The sequence below is a fragment of the Carassius carassius genome, chromosome 10 (assembly GCF_963082965.1).
Source record: "Carassius carassius chromosome 10, fCarCar2.1, whole genome shotgun sequence".
Taxonomy (NCBI): domain Eukaryota; kingdom Metazoa; phylum Chordata; class Actinopteri; order Cypriniformes; family Cyprinidae; genus Carassius; species Carassius carassius.
In genome coordinates this window covers 15,668,931-15,683,374 of record NC_081764.1, presented here as the reverse complement: position 1 = coordinate 15,683,374, position 14,444 = coordinate 15,668,931, and the positions used below count along the sequence as shown (strand labels likewise).

General features: G+C 36.0%; 1 protein-coding gene and 1 long non-coding RNA gene across 11 annotated transcripts in view; one reads left to right on the top strand and one right to left on the bottom strand.

Annotated features, from left to right (window-relative positions):
• The window catches only part of LOC132151860 (disks large homolog 1-like), a 116,449-nt gene that overhangs the window by 18,528 nt on the left and 83,477 nt on the right, over positions 1 to 14,444 (top strand). The window lies entirely within an intron of this gene.
• LOC132151862 (uncharacterized) lies at positions 8,328 to 14,393 on the bottom strand. The gene is made up of 3 exons (XR_009436449.1): positions 14,176 to 14,393; positions 10,136 to 10,247; positions 8,328 to 8,919 (listed from the first exon to the last, which is right to left on the bottom strand). It is a non-coding gene; the product is annotated as an uncharacterized LOC132151862 (long non-coding RNA).

Sequence of the window (14,444 nt, the reverse complement as noted above, 5' to 3'; positions counted from 1 at the left end):
TCAATCAGTTTAATGCCGGATTCACACAAAGAGTATTCTTGAAAGATGGAGCAGTTCCCTCTTTGTCTGGAGAAGGCGTTGTTTATGGACCACAACCGGTAAGTGTATTTTATTAAGTTGGTGCGTTTAACAGTTTCTGTAACTTATTACACAAAGGGCAACGCTGTTTAGCTTTGTTAACTAGATGGTAGGGCTGTGCAAAAAAACAAAAGCGATTTTCATGCGCATCTACTCAGTAAAAACGCTCCTGTGATTATAAGTAAATCTCCAGCACATGCTCCTGCCCACTTGTTTCTCAAAGCTAGTCCAATCACGTTACCAGGAGGGCAGCGCGCGCTCAGCTGCTGTCGAATCACAACACAGGAACCTCTGGCACAATCAGAACTCGTTACGTATTTCTGAAGGAGGGACTTCATAGAACAAGAAAGTCATCAGCCCGTTTATATGACAATGAAAACAGTGGTATACAGATAGGTGAATTGTGTGAAAAATACTGTGTTTTTTTTTACACGCGAAACATGAACACGTTATATTGCACACTGTAAACACAATCAAAGCTTCAAAAAAAGCACGAAAAACGGGACCTTTAAGCGTTTGTTGTATTGTGGATGAGGAATTTGTTAATAATCAGGATGGTTCATATATTGTTCATATAGTAAGGAGATTATGAATACCTATTTTGAGATTCATAGTACATTTAATAAAGAGACAAATCGTTCAAATCGAGCATGTAGTTTTATGACCGTCAGAATCTAGTTTTCAAGGGCAAACTGTTTTTCAGAAGGTGTGATGAAATGTCACTTCCTCTTAAACATGACATATTAACAGCTCACTGCTGCTGCTTTGGTAAGTGTGAAAATATGAGTGGCTTAATCTATATGTAGTAGAGGAGACAGAATGATCTTTATTCGTGAAAACATTTTCAGGACATCAGTGTTTTATAAGCTTAACAGTAAGGATTTTTTTTTTCTTTTACTGGCCCATTGAGACTGTACCCCATGTAGTTCAGATTTGCACTTGCCTTGCCAACATTTTAACTTTTTCCACATTTAAAATAATTAAATAAATAAATAAAATATTACTATTTATACAAATAAAATATTATTTAATTTAAATAATTGTAATAAAAATTATTAAATAAAAAAATCACTAGTCGTTCATGCAACATCCTCATCCTCAGTTGTATAAAAAAAAAATAATGGTGATGCATTTAAATAAACAAAATTCACAGCAGCAATGTTCAAAAACATCACTTAAAATTAGTGTTTAACCCTCTAGAATGCAACACTGGCTGAAACTCTCACACTGGACCTTGGCCATCAGGCCATCCTGAGGGTATTTAAGAAATGCTTGTTGTCTTATTTAAAAACCTAAATATGTGAGAATAGTGTAGTGTAATGTATAGGGCTGCATTTTTTCTCCCTCATAAGGAGATGCATTCGGGACACCGAATTTTCTAATTCTTTTTTTCCATACAGTTTGAGGTCATATCCATGCCACATTATAAGGGGATTCAGCATTTTATTTTAGTCATTTGAAGCAGCTCTATTTAAAGGAGTTTCCTGTGTCACTTCCCCCTGGATTTGTAAACTGTGATTATAGGCCCATTACATTGTGGCTTTAGTAAAACCTATAAATGATGTCCGCTGCATTGCTTACAGATTTTTAGAATTTATGAATATAATCTTTTATAATCTCAGCAGTATGTGAAAATGAAAATGTAATCTCTAGGCCAGTGGTTTTCAACCTGTGGGTCGCGGTGGTATTGCAGGTGGGCGCCAATTATTTTTTAAAATAAATAATAATATTGTTAATATATGTAAAAATGTCTAAGTCATAACATAACATCATTTCATATATATATATATATATATATATATATATATATATATATATATATATATATATATATAATTAAATAACAAAAAATAAATTCTAAACTGTTACTATACTTCCACTATTTGAGCTCGCTGATTGGTTTAAGAATAAACCACCAATTTATCTTAGATTTTTTGCTGCATATGCTACAGAACAACAAATTCAAACATGCATGAATGGCTTTCAGCATGTTTCCTCCTGACTGCTTGCTCTGCTGACTGTCTACCCGCTGCCGAGCTCTGCTTGGATCGTTTCCCGTTTTACTGAGCGGTGCCAGCCCAAGTTATTTTCTGTTTATTTCCCGTCCATTCTAGGGCTGTGTGATTAATCGAAATCGCCATAAAATAACGATTAGAGCATCGCGATATCTAAATTGCTTTATAGCACGATTTTCTGCGGCCCTAACAGAACAGACTCTGGGCATATGCCTAACTCCAGGTTCACACACTGTCTGTGATGCGCCTTTTTTCCGAGCCCATGTTAACGGATCAGAGCGTTCACACTACATGCGGTAAAAGGCTAGAGATAAAAACGTGCGAAAAAAATTTATATCTAGCACATGAGTATAGAGAGAATTGTGAGTGCACAGGACGCAGTTTAAATGAGAGGACACAAGTTTTAAGTGCGCACACTCTCCACGTGAGAGCAGCCTGTATCTGAGCAAGCACGTCTTGTTTTGTGACAGAGCAAAGTAAATCTTTGTGCAAGCGGAGAGATTCGCGCTCGTGCATTATTTTAATGTGCTTTCGCGTTACAATAACTTGCTGCTGCTTCTGCACCGCGTACACATACTGTATACACACTGCAAATGGAGTATGTGTGAACCTGTATGATGTATAACATATCTATTTCAACACCGGAGGCACCGCTACAATTAATAAGCTCTATGAACATTGCATGACAAAAAAAGAAAAAAAAGTCCCTGGACACGGGATTTATTTATTTATATTGTTTTTTTTCCATAAGTCTATAAATTTTGTTACACCCTTACTATAGTGATTATTTACTTTTGTCTGTTCTAGAGACGTTACAACGTTTTGATTAAGCTCTAATTGGTTTTCTTTTGGAAATATGTTTCAGATTCATCCTATATGTATTTAGCATATATGTGTTCCCCAAAACAGTTAACAATGTAGCTTTTGACTACTAAATTATTAACTTTTACAATAGCGGGGTCAGTTAATTTTTTTGCAGTGGGCCACGCAAACATATGTGTTTGGTTGTGTGGGCCGCAAGTTGAAAAAGGTTGGGACCACTGCTCTTGTCTTGTCTTGTATCACCCTAAATTGGTTACTTTTGTGTTTTAATGAACAGCTGATTGTATATTATCCAACTTAATGTTGCTAACTAAGTGTCTAACTGAATTAACTGAATGAATGAATGCATGCATGCATGAATAATGCATTGAATGAATGCATGAATAATGCATTGAACGAATGCATTATAAACTGAATGAATGCATGAATAATGCATTGAATGAATGCATGGCAAACTGAATTAATGCATGAATAAGAATAATACAATGAATGAATGCATGACTAACTGAATGAATGCAAGAATAAGAATAATACAATGAATAAATGCATGAATAACACATTACATGAACCAATGACTAACTGACTGAATGCATGGCTGAACAAAGCTTTTGTGGGTTTGGAACGTCATGGGGTAAGTGATTTAATGACAATTTTCATTTTGGGGTGGAGTATTCCTTAATGCACGAGTAACCAATTAAATGAATAAATACATAACCCATTGAATGAATGAATCACTGAATATCTAACCAATTAAAAAATTATAATTGAATTAATAAATAAATGAATGATTGCTTGAATGAATGGACATACTGATTTTGAGTTTAAATAAATAAATAATTTCTGTATTAGACTTTATTTATTTGTTTTGTTTTTGAAAGAAGAATCTGTCCAATGATATGACGACAAACTAGCACGGCTGGGAAATCGGCTGCGTGGGTCATTTATGACATTTAGTGGCCATACATTCGGAGCAGATATGGGTATCCCTTCTGCACATGTTCTGTTCGCAGTTCGTTCAGTGTCATTGTCTATGTTTGAAGGGAGCGTGATTACAGAACGGTGAGGTGTCTCTGCCTGCTGAGAGCTCAGATCTGTGAGCTCAACTGATGGAGTGGTGTCAGCGTGATTTTGCTCTGTGTGGGAGGCAGGAAGGACTGGAGGTGATGTGAAGGAGCCATGAGTCAGTTTAAGCTTTCCTCCGCGCCATACAATCCCTTCATGTTTACAGACAGAGAAAGTGCCATTTCAGAGGTAAGGGATGGATAAAGGTATTGGATATTGGAATCGTAAATTCCGAACAAAATCAAACAATCAAGGAACCACATTCATGAAAATCTTCTTCAGAAAGAAGAAATTTCCTAAGATAACTTTAAAGAAGTTCCTAAATATTCCTAAGTGCAATTCTTAAAAATTCTCAAATATTTTCTTAATGGTGATTTATATATTTAATTTTTTTGGTCTAAATCACTGATCTATAATAGAGAATGGGTTGCTCATGCCATTATAAAAGTGAAGCCACCTCACCTTCATATTTGTCTTCCTCATTATTCCCATACTGAATGAACAGGAAACAGAAAATCTTACAACGCAAATGTCCTAAGCATGTAAATGGTTATTTGGGGAATTTCCTGTGTTTCTTTGAAAGATAACTTCTTATACATTACAGTAGCGGATATCACATGAGCATGATGAATAATGATTTAAACGCTGGTAAGAATAATAGTTAATTAAACATGCATAACATGGCATTTTACTCCTATAGAAATGGTAATGCTTGTAAAATGCTATAGAATTTGCGCAACCTTTAAGAGTCTGAAATAGATGTTGCTCAATCAGGGACATTAGAAATATACACATCGTAACTTATTCAGAGAAATAACTCTAAATACAAATGGTATAATGGACTTAAGGCATGGAGCTTTATTTCCAAGATTTAGATTTCAAAACGGCATATAAAGTAAAAGAAGGTTTGTATTGTATGATTTATTGTTTTGAATAAATTTCTGATACTAATACCATATATATGTTCATTGTTATTATTTTTTGCATGATTACATAAAGAAATGTAGTTTGTGATGAATCCGTTACCTGTTCACAGTGCGCAGCAGAGACACCCACTTAAACGATTTTAACATATTGCTTTTCCTACCCAGAAAGACCATAAACATTGCAGATAAAAAGAATTAAGTTTATATATATATATATATATATATATATATATATATATATATATATATATATATATATATATATATATATATATATATATATATATATTTTAGCTATGTACATACACATCTTAAAAACGAATCGTGTGTTACTGATATGCTTCAAATCGGGTGTTTTGGCTGTCAGTCAATGATGCTCTCTGCAGTAGGGAATAGTGAGATGGTGTCTCCAAAATGTGGAATTAATTCAATATTTTACCTTTGGGCATTTAACATGAAATCATAAAGCAATCATAAAAAGTTCAGTATCACTTGCATGACTTTCGGAATCCTCTAACAGACTGCTCAATTTGCCTAAATCTTGCACTAAATAATAATAATCCTAAAGACAGACACGTTTAAGCATTTGTAAACCTAAACCTTTTAATGTTGCTTTAAAAATAACTACAATATTACAATTAAAAGCATATTTCTTGCATCTTTTGTTACTACTAGCTGTTGTATTATTATTATTATTATTATTATTATTATATATATATAAATTAATATTAAATAAAAATATTTACAAGTATTACTGTTATTCAACAATCATTAATTTTAATTAATTATTATAAATATTAGTTGTAGTAGTTGATTAATAATATTAACATAATATGATTATAATATAATAATAAATACCAATTAATATTATTTATTATTTAATTAATAACCACAATCATAATATCAATTAATATTATTTCTAAATTAATTAATAATAATAATAATAGTAGTTGTTGATTATTTGCAGAATCCTTGAGGCTATAAAGCGGGGATCCTCAAATCTGGCCCACGAGATCCACTTTCCTGCAGACTTTAGCTCTAACCCTAATCAAACACACCTGAGCAAGCTCATCAGTGTCTTTGGGATCATTAGATAATCACAGGTAGGTGAGTCTGATCAGGGTTGGAGCTAAACTCTGCAGTACATTGGCCCTCCAGGGTAAGATTTGAGGATCCCTGCTATAAAGTATGGCATAGGTTTTTCAAAGTTGTTTGTTAAAACAAGGCATTCGACCAGATTCATTGCATTTCCATAAGAGAAACAAGTAGCATGTTATCAAAACGATTCTGTGCTTCACGTTTTGACCACAGAGGGGAGTTCCTCATCTTCTTCCTTAAGTGCTGGAGCTGAAACTCTCATTGTTGGGAAGAAAGAGGTCTTTATATATCACTGATACCTCCAGAGCTGTCACCATATCTTACCAGGGCTATCCCAGAAAGTTCCTATGTGGCTGTATAAGAGCAACAGTTCGTCTGTATGAGGCACTGTGACAGATTGCAGATCGGGGAGGGCGGGACCATCTATGTGGAGGAGTCAGTCATGCACACAGGGCCTAAACATACTCTATACAAGGGGTCGCCAACTGGCGGATTCCAATATGAAGCGCAAAGCCTTTTGACATTTATGAAATAAATAAATGCCAAACTCTTTTTATTTTTTGAAAAGAGAGCAGAAAGCAGCACACAGACACATCAAACATAATTAATGTGACGATTAAACTTGAGAAGGTGTTGATACAGGGCAAAGCGCGGTATTTCTGCTGTTCCGAAAGTGCCTCCTGCTGGCAGAGAATGAATTTGCATTTTCAATAAGCACCTCTGCTATTTTTGTTCAAATCAATGTGAAAATCAATCGATATTTTTATGCTACAAACACGCAGATTTGTAAATGTGAATTGGTGTATGTATAAGAAGGTAATGCATTATAAAAATGTAAACAATTAAGCCAGTAAAATATATTTATTATTTAATATAACAATCGATTGATGATTATAATTGTTTAAATGAATAAAATTATTGATACTTTTGAATCCATTTTGAAGATTCAGAAAATGAAAAAAAAAAAAATGGTTTAAAGGCTGAAAAGTTAAATTTTATAGTTTTATAAACTGTTTTATATACAGTTTCTGAACTGTAAATCATGCTTTTTAAAGTCATTTTTATTTTTTTATTTGTGACGGTCTTAAAGTCTTACATTTGAACTTAATTATCGTGCAGGTACAATGGTCTGGTGAAAAAGCATTTGTTCATGGTTTTCTATATAATTGTCCGGACCTTGGCTGGTGAGGAGGGTTCGGCCTCAAACAATTTTAGTTGAAGACCAAGCTCTATACCTTGCTGTGGGCTGGAAATGAAAGAAGAGAGAACATGAGAAGCCAAATAATTGCTGGTGTGTATAATCTAATTCTTGTCATGAAATACGGACCACTAGTTATATTAAAATTTTAAGCGGTGTTTCCAGTTATGGCTGTCTAGATGGCCTAGATCAGTGGTCACCAATCTCTGTCCTGGAGGGCCGCTGTCCTGCAGAGTTTAGCTCCAACCCCAAATAAGCACACCTGAACCAGCTAATCAAGATCTCACTAGGCATACTGACTTTCAAACAGGTGTGTTGGAGCTGGTTGGAGCTAAACTCTGCAGGACAGCGGCCCTCCAGGACCAAGATTGGTGACCACTGGCCTAGATGGTGTATTTTTGTTGTTTTGTGGATGTTGTTTTGAAGTGTTGGTTTCTTCACATTTAGCTGCTTGCTGAAAGCATTCTTTTTTTATTATTATTTTAGTCAACAGATGGTCTACCCTTGAGGTTAATAATCAGACTGTTGAGTTGGTACAAATGTTCTTCATGGTCCATTTTTTAAAAAATCTTTTATCCTTTTCTAGCACAGTTTTTATTTATTTATCTTTTCTGTTGCTATATTTTTTCCCAAGACATCTCACCAATGCACAGTGTTATAATAATATTTTACATAATTCATTTTGGTAACACTTTACAATGAGTGTGAATTGATCAATTTGTGCATTAGAAATTGTGAACTAATTATGAACCAATGTTTTAAAAAAAAATGTTTTTATCATTGTATATTTTCTGTTTTATTAGATCTTTTTTTCTTCAGGTTTTGTAATGCAGTTGAAAGTATGAATATGTTTACATCGTTTTTTAATTTCAGTTTTAATTTGTTATTTTAGTACATCGAGTTCAACTAAATAATGACAAGAAATAAAATTGAAAAATGAAGTTGGAATAAAATACATTTTAACTAAAATAAGTTTTTTTTCTTTTAAGTAATGGAAATTGTATTTGTTTTATTTTTAGTAAACTATAATAACCCTGTAATAAACATTTATTAAATTAATTTGTTTAAATAAATATCAGAAGTATATTTTTGTAAGTGTTAATTCATAAAACTTGGAATGCTACAATTCAATCTACTTTTGCATAAATCTGCATTAATAAATACTTTTAAAGTATTGCTAATTAAAAAAAATAATATTGCATCTAGCATCCATTAATCTTGCATACCAAACCTTATTGTAAAGTTTTACCAGTTTTGTGTGTGTGTGTGTGTATTTTATTTTTTTTGTAATTGTGTATAGTCATGATCAATACGTTTTTGATGTTGTTTGAGTGACCTGCCATGACGGTTATGTTTATGATGGTGTATCAGCTTATTTAAAAATGAATCTCGAGACCTTGTTCTGTCCCCTAATTATACAGAGCCTCCTTAAGACTGATTAATTGATTAGTCATTTACACAAATAACTGACTAATTTATTTAGAAAATCTGTAATGCTGCATATCCCTACTCTGTCTTCACATGCTCTTTGTCCAACTTAATGTTATATAAATTATTTATGAGTACTGTTGAATGAAATCTCTTCTGTCTTCGGTTTCATTAATGTCAAAGCTGTGATATAATTGGATTGTTTCAGACCTGTTCTCATCCCTTCAGTTCCTCTGGTCATTCTCTGTCAGGATATGATGGAGAAGAAAAATGGCCCCAGTGACCTGGATCCCTTCCATAAAAAAAGTAATACAACAATGTGTTTGACTGCGTATTAGATAGAAATGCAGTGAAACTGTGTAATATTCAAGTATCCTGGTATTTAGGTGGTACTTCACTGTTTGAGTACATTTCTGTTCTTCCTCAGTAGCTGTGCTTTCTGTATCTGACAGTAACATCTGACCACTGTGTGTCATCATAACACTTAACACAAGTCCACTGAGTGCAGATACTGCATATTTCAGAGCTCATTAGTAAGTTTCACAAACAAATGTAAAGATCCACTGTAATCAAACTTAATTAAACATAATCTAATTCCCCTATTCAGCTAACGCTGACATTTCCTAGTTTATACATGATGGGCTAGGGCTTGGCGATATGGCCAAAAATACAATAAATATTTTTTCCTTATCAGTATTTGTCACGTTCTTCATTTAGCCTTAATTGGAAAGGAAATGCTTTCCACATGTCTGTTAAACCTTGGGAATGAATGTAAACATAACCTGTTTGTTTAAATAAAAAAAAAAATGAGTCCGTGATTTATGAATTAAGTTACAAATTTAACCAAACATGCTGTACAATAAAATAGGTTTATTCATGAAAACAATACATCTTAAATTGACTCAATCTTTAAAAATGTAATCAAATTTTCAAAGTTTTTTTGTTTGTTTATAATATTATTATCATTTAAGAATTGTATTTTATTATAAGAGTATGAAACATAATTTAAATCGTAAATATATGTAGCATAATATAACCGTAATTTGGGGTTTTGAATAATTATTAAAATAAATAAATTTAATTAATAAATGTATAGGTCCAGCCTTATATATATTTATATATATATTACAGCTGGTGTTAAAAAAAAAGTGAACGGTAAAAGAAATTAATAAAAAACCAGTCCCACATTATAGGCTGATTACAATGACACTTCAGTCTTGTAAAATTCCTTCACTTTTAGATAATCTCTGAATATATTCTGAGCTATGGGGCTATATACTGTACCATATGGCATATTACCAAATCTGTCATTATCACCTTGATAACTTTTGACTAGTTTGGTAACTTTTCCTTCCATGTCATCACATACCCATTTCTCTTTATGCAAAAGATTGCATCCAGATATTAAAAAACAAATTTCAGCAGAAATTAATGTTGGAACAAAGACCCATCTGGCCAATGAGAGACCAGTTTCTCTCTGCTTTATGTATGTGAATCTCTGCACGCACTTTTTCAGTCTTACTGGTATCTGATTCTTTGATGGTATCGTGGGAATTCAGCAGTCTGCCATCAAGATATTCTCGAAGAGTTTTGCGAGGCAGTCGAATGATTAGCATCAGCCTGCGTACACAATTTATTAGGAGAGAAGTCCTCATTGTTCTCAGAGAAACTGCTGAGCACGAAGCAATACACAAACTTTTGCTTAAAGAAATGCTTCAACACCAAACCAAGTTTATGGATCTACATACAAATCGCCCTTTTACCCTTGAAACTCTCAGAGGAAGGGATTGATTTAGAAGTTAATAATAAGCTTCAGCTTTGGATGAATAATTTTTTTTGGATTGAAACTCCTCCAAACGTCATTGTGTATATCACCAATGTCACGCTGCCAGATTAAATCACTTTGCTGGAGAAAGGATTGGATGATGGATGGTGTTCTGCTCTTAATTCACAAAAAACACTAAAATATTTACCAGGGAAACTGTGGCTCTTATCTTGTTATATTTTGGCCGTTAACAAGAAATTAACTTTCTCTATGTAGCCTTTTATTATCATCATTCATCATAGCAATATTTAACCGAATTAAGTTGTAGTTAACGATCACTCAGAAGAATATGACTCTGAATGTGAATATTCGGGATATTATGAAACCACATGAATGCAAGTTCTGTTAAGTTATTGCCAGTTTTAAGGTGGTTTTTACTATAACAAAAATATAAATGTTTTATTTTGAATGACATGAAAATATTTGTTAAACTATCACTAGTAGTAGTAGTAGTACTATATGGAATAAGTAGCATGTTGCTGTATAATGAAGATAAATTTTCCTGCAACAGATGAAGCTTTTGTTTCTAATAGTGAGGTGTGTGTGTGTGTGTGTGTGTGTGTGTGTGCTGTAGTAGTCTGGGATCTGCATGCCTCCCTGCACTCTGATGATGTAACTGCTCAAATGATGTAGTGTGGCAGTGGGGAGGAGGGAGGAGGGGCAGAGGAGAAATGATCACACTCAGATTTATTACAGGCTTCTGATAAACTCGTGCTTTATAATTTAGAAGGACCTTCACAATTTCGTCTGAAATACTGAAATGAACCTTTAATGGTAACCTTAAAAACTATTGCCCATCATTTGTACAGACAGGACAAAATATTTTTGTCAAAGCAGCATTTTTATGGAATTGTGTTATACTTTTAGTGGTTTGATTATTCATTAGCCAAAAATATTGTCTATTTGAAGTTAATTTATTGTTTTGGGTTGGGCTGTGATTAATGAAAATAAAACCAAAAGGGTAGTATGTCTTAGTGTCATTATCCAATCCCAAAGGCTGTAGTTTCATTCAATAAATATATGCGCTGCATATTTGTGAGGAAGCGCAGCACTGTGTTCTTGTACATGCAAGCAGCTCGCACTCTGCTGTCTTCAGTGTCTCTGAGAGATTCGGTTCTTTCTAAATTCTGCTCCATGCCAACTCATCTCTGCATGTACTCTGATTTTGGATGTGCGTTTGGGGATGCAACATGTCATCTATCTTCCCAAGCTTTTAAAGAGATGTATTTTTAAACTGGTTGTTGTCAGCAAACGAGAGCATTTAATGAGCTTTTGTCATTTTCCACCAAAATAAGTTAAATGGTTTAACATTTGAAAATGAAGAAATCATGACAGCCATAAATATTAGTATAGTTATTTTACAGTTGTACTGTATAATACTGTAATGATAAAAACTTCTAATTCATCGAGAAGAAGGAGGCGGGAACCGGCGGACAATCAAATTATATTTTAATGATCAAAATAAACACAAAACAGCGCGTCAGCCCCTCACGGACGACTGACATGCACAAATAAAAAGCCAAACACAAACTAATACCCAGGCCTGGTCCTCTCTTGTCCTTCACTGTCGTCGCTCCTGTTTTATATCCTTCCATCTCCTCTGTGGGACTCGAGACCGATGGGTCGAGCAGGTGTCGCTCATTCCCAATCACTCCACCGGCCTCGCTCCTGTTCCCACGGCTCTCGGTCCTGCCCCACTCGTCACATACCCGCATCGCCCCTCGCAGGCCGGGGGGTACCCACGAGACTGCGCTCTACTCCACCACCCCCCCCCCACCCCCCCCTTCCGGAGGTGACCGCTCACGGGGACCTGCGGGAACCTGGGGGTAGGACAGACGAGGCGAGAGAAAAGGAGATGGAAGGAGGAGCGACAGAGGGGAGAGAGGAGAGAGGAGAAGAAAAAAAAAATTCTGGTTCCCAGACGCACTGCTGCTCGGCCCTCCACCAGCTGGGTGATCTCCTCCGCGGTGCCTGGTGGTGGCACTGGACGACCCTCGGCGGACGGCACGACACTCCTCCGCCGCCCGGTGGACGGCGACGGCTCCTCCGGTTTTGGGCAGCCGGCAGGAGTCCCCCGTTCCCTGCTCCTCCGGATTCCTTCACGGAGGCAGCAGGCTCCGGCCCCCTGGCGAACGGCACCTACTCCTCCGTTCCCTGACGGACGGCAGCCGCTCCTCCACATCACGGGTGGCCGGCAGTGAGCTCGCCTGTCCCCGGAAACTCACTCCAGCCCACCGCCTTGAGCGTCCATGGCGGCACACCTCATCGCCAGCTTGATGGCACCGCGGATTCACCACAGCGGCGAGGGATCTTCTGCAGCGCGTCCCTCCTTCTCCTGGGCTTCGGCACCACTGTAATGATAAAAACTTCATATTCATCGGGAAGGAGGCGGGAACCGGCGGACAATCAAATTATATTTTAATGATCAAAATAAACACAAAACAGCGCGTCAGCCCCTCAAGGATGACTGACACGCACAAATAAAAACACAAACTAAAACCCAGGCCTGGTCCTCTCTCGTCCGTCACTGTCGTCGCTCCTGTTTTATATCCTTCCATCTCCTCCGTGGGACTCGAGACCAGTGGGTCGAGCAGGTGTCGTTCATCTCCAATCACTCCACCGGCCTCGCTCCTGTTCCCACGGCTCTCGGCCCCGCCCCACTCGTCACAAATACATTTTATAATCTTTTTATAATAAATAAATATACTCTTTTTATTTTTGCAGTTATTTTAACTTTTTTTATTTAATAATAACATGTATTATTATTATTATTATTATTGCTTTTAAAATACTACTACTACTACTACTATTATTATTAATAATAATAATAATAATAATAATAATAATAATAATAATAAACTCCCAAATCAGGCACACCTAGTTTCAGGGTTTCTCTTAAGAGTCCAGAATATACACAAGTTCTCAGTGATTCTTTGGTGACTAAATACAATTTTTATAGAGAACAGTCACATTACATTGAGTTGTGCACAGGAAGAGTAAAGAAGACAATGGTCTTCACCCTCATAACTACTTTAATAATGAGCATCAGAAGTTAATCTAGGACATTTTATGTTTTAATTGTTATTATTATAAATTATTATTATATAATATTAATTTAATTATCCATACAACACAATTTAGCGATTTAAAATTTAGAATATTACTCCAGCTAGGCTACATTCAGAATTACATATTCAGAATGTTATGATAGGTGCAGTTTTACCAGAGAAGCCGTTACAAACGTTTGCAGTAAACAATAAGTCACACAATGACTGAATGATTTGGAGACTGCTTTCACTGTTAGAACTTTATTTTTACTCAAGAAAACAGTAGGTTTGAGCTATTGAACTGACATGGGAAAGCATGGCATATCTTTGTATATGATAAATTAGTCATCTGTTTTAGGAAGTTTATAACTTCACTGACATATTGCTTTTTGAGATCAGATTTCATAACTGTACATTAGAGGCCTTACTAGCTGCTGTTTGATTCAGTATCTTTCCTCCTCTGTTGTCCTTGTGATTGTAAATCTGTTGAGAAAGCAGTCTCTGTGTGTCTCTGTTTTTTTTTTTTTTTTACCTCTGAATGGTCCAGATAATTTTTATCCCCTTCTCCCGGTCGTCGCGCTGCAACCTTCGGCTCAGAAACTCTTCAGTTTCTCTCCAGTGAACTGTGTAATACGCTCACCGCTACTGTTCGCCCCTCCCCCTCCGGTCTGCTTACCTCTGTGCTCTCTCTCTCTCTGCGCCGTACACCGCGTCTTGTTTGGATAGTTGAGTAGGAGAGCGTCCAAACATGCTCCTCTTTCCTCCGAGTGATGGCAGCGGTTCCTCTGCAGCAGGTGGAAGCGCAGCAGAGCTAATGGATCGCGCAGAGTCCTTTGCATTGTGACTTGAGACCCTTCGCACTCCACTGCCCTTTAACCCTCCTCCTGCACCTCCTCCTCCCACCCCCTGGTCACGGCAGGCAGCATGGCTTCTCCAGAGCTCCCT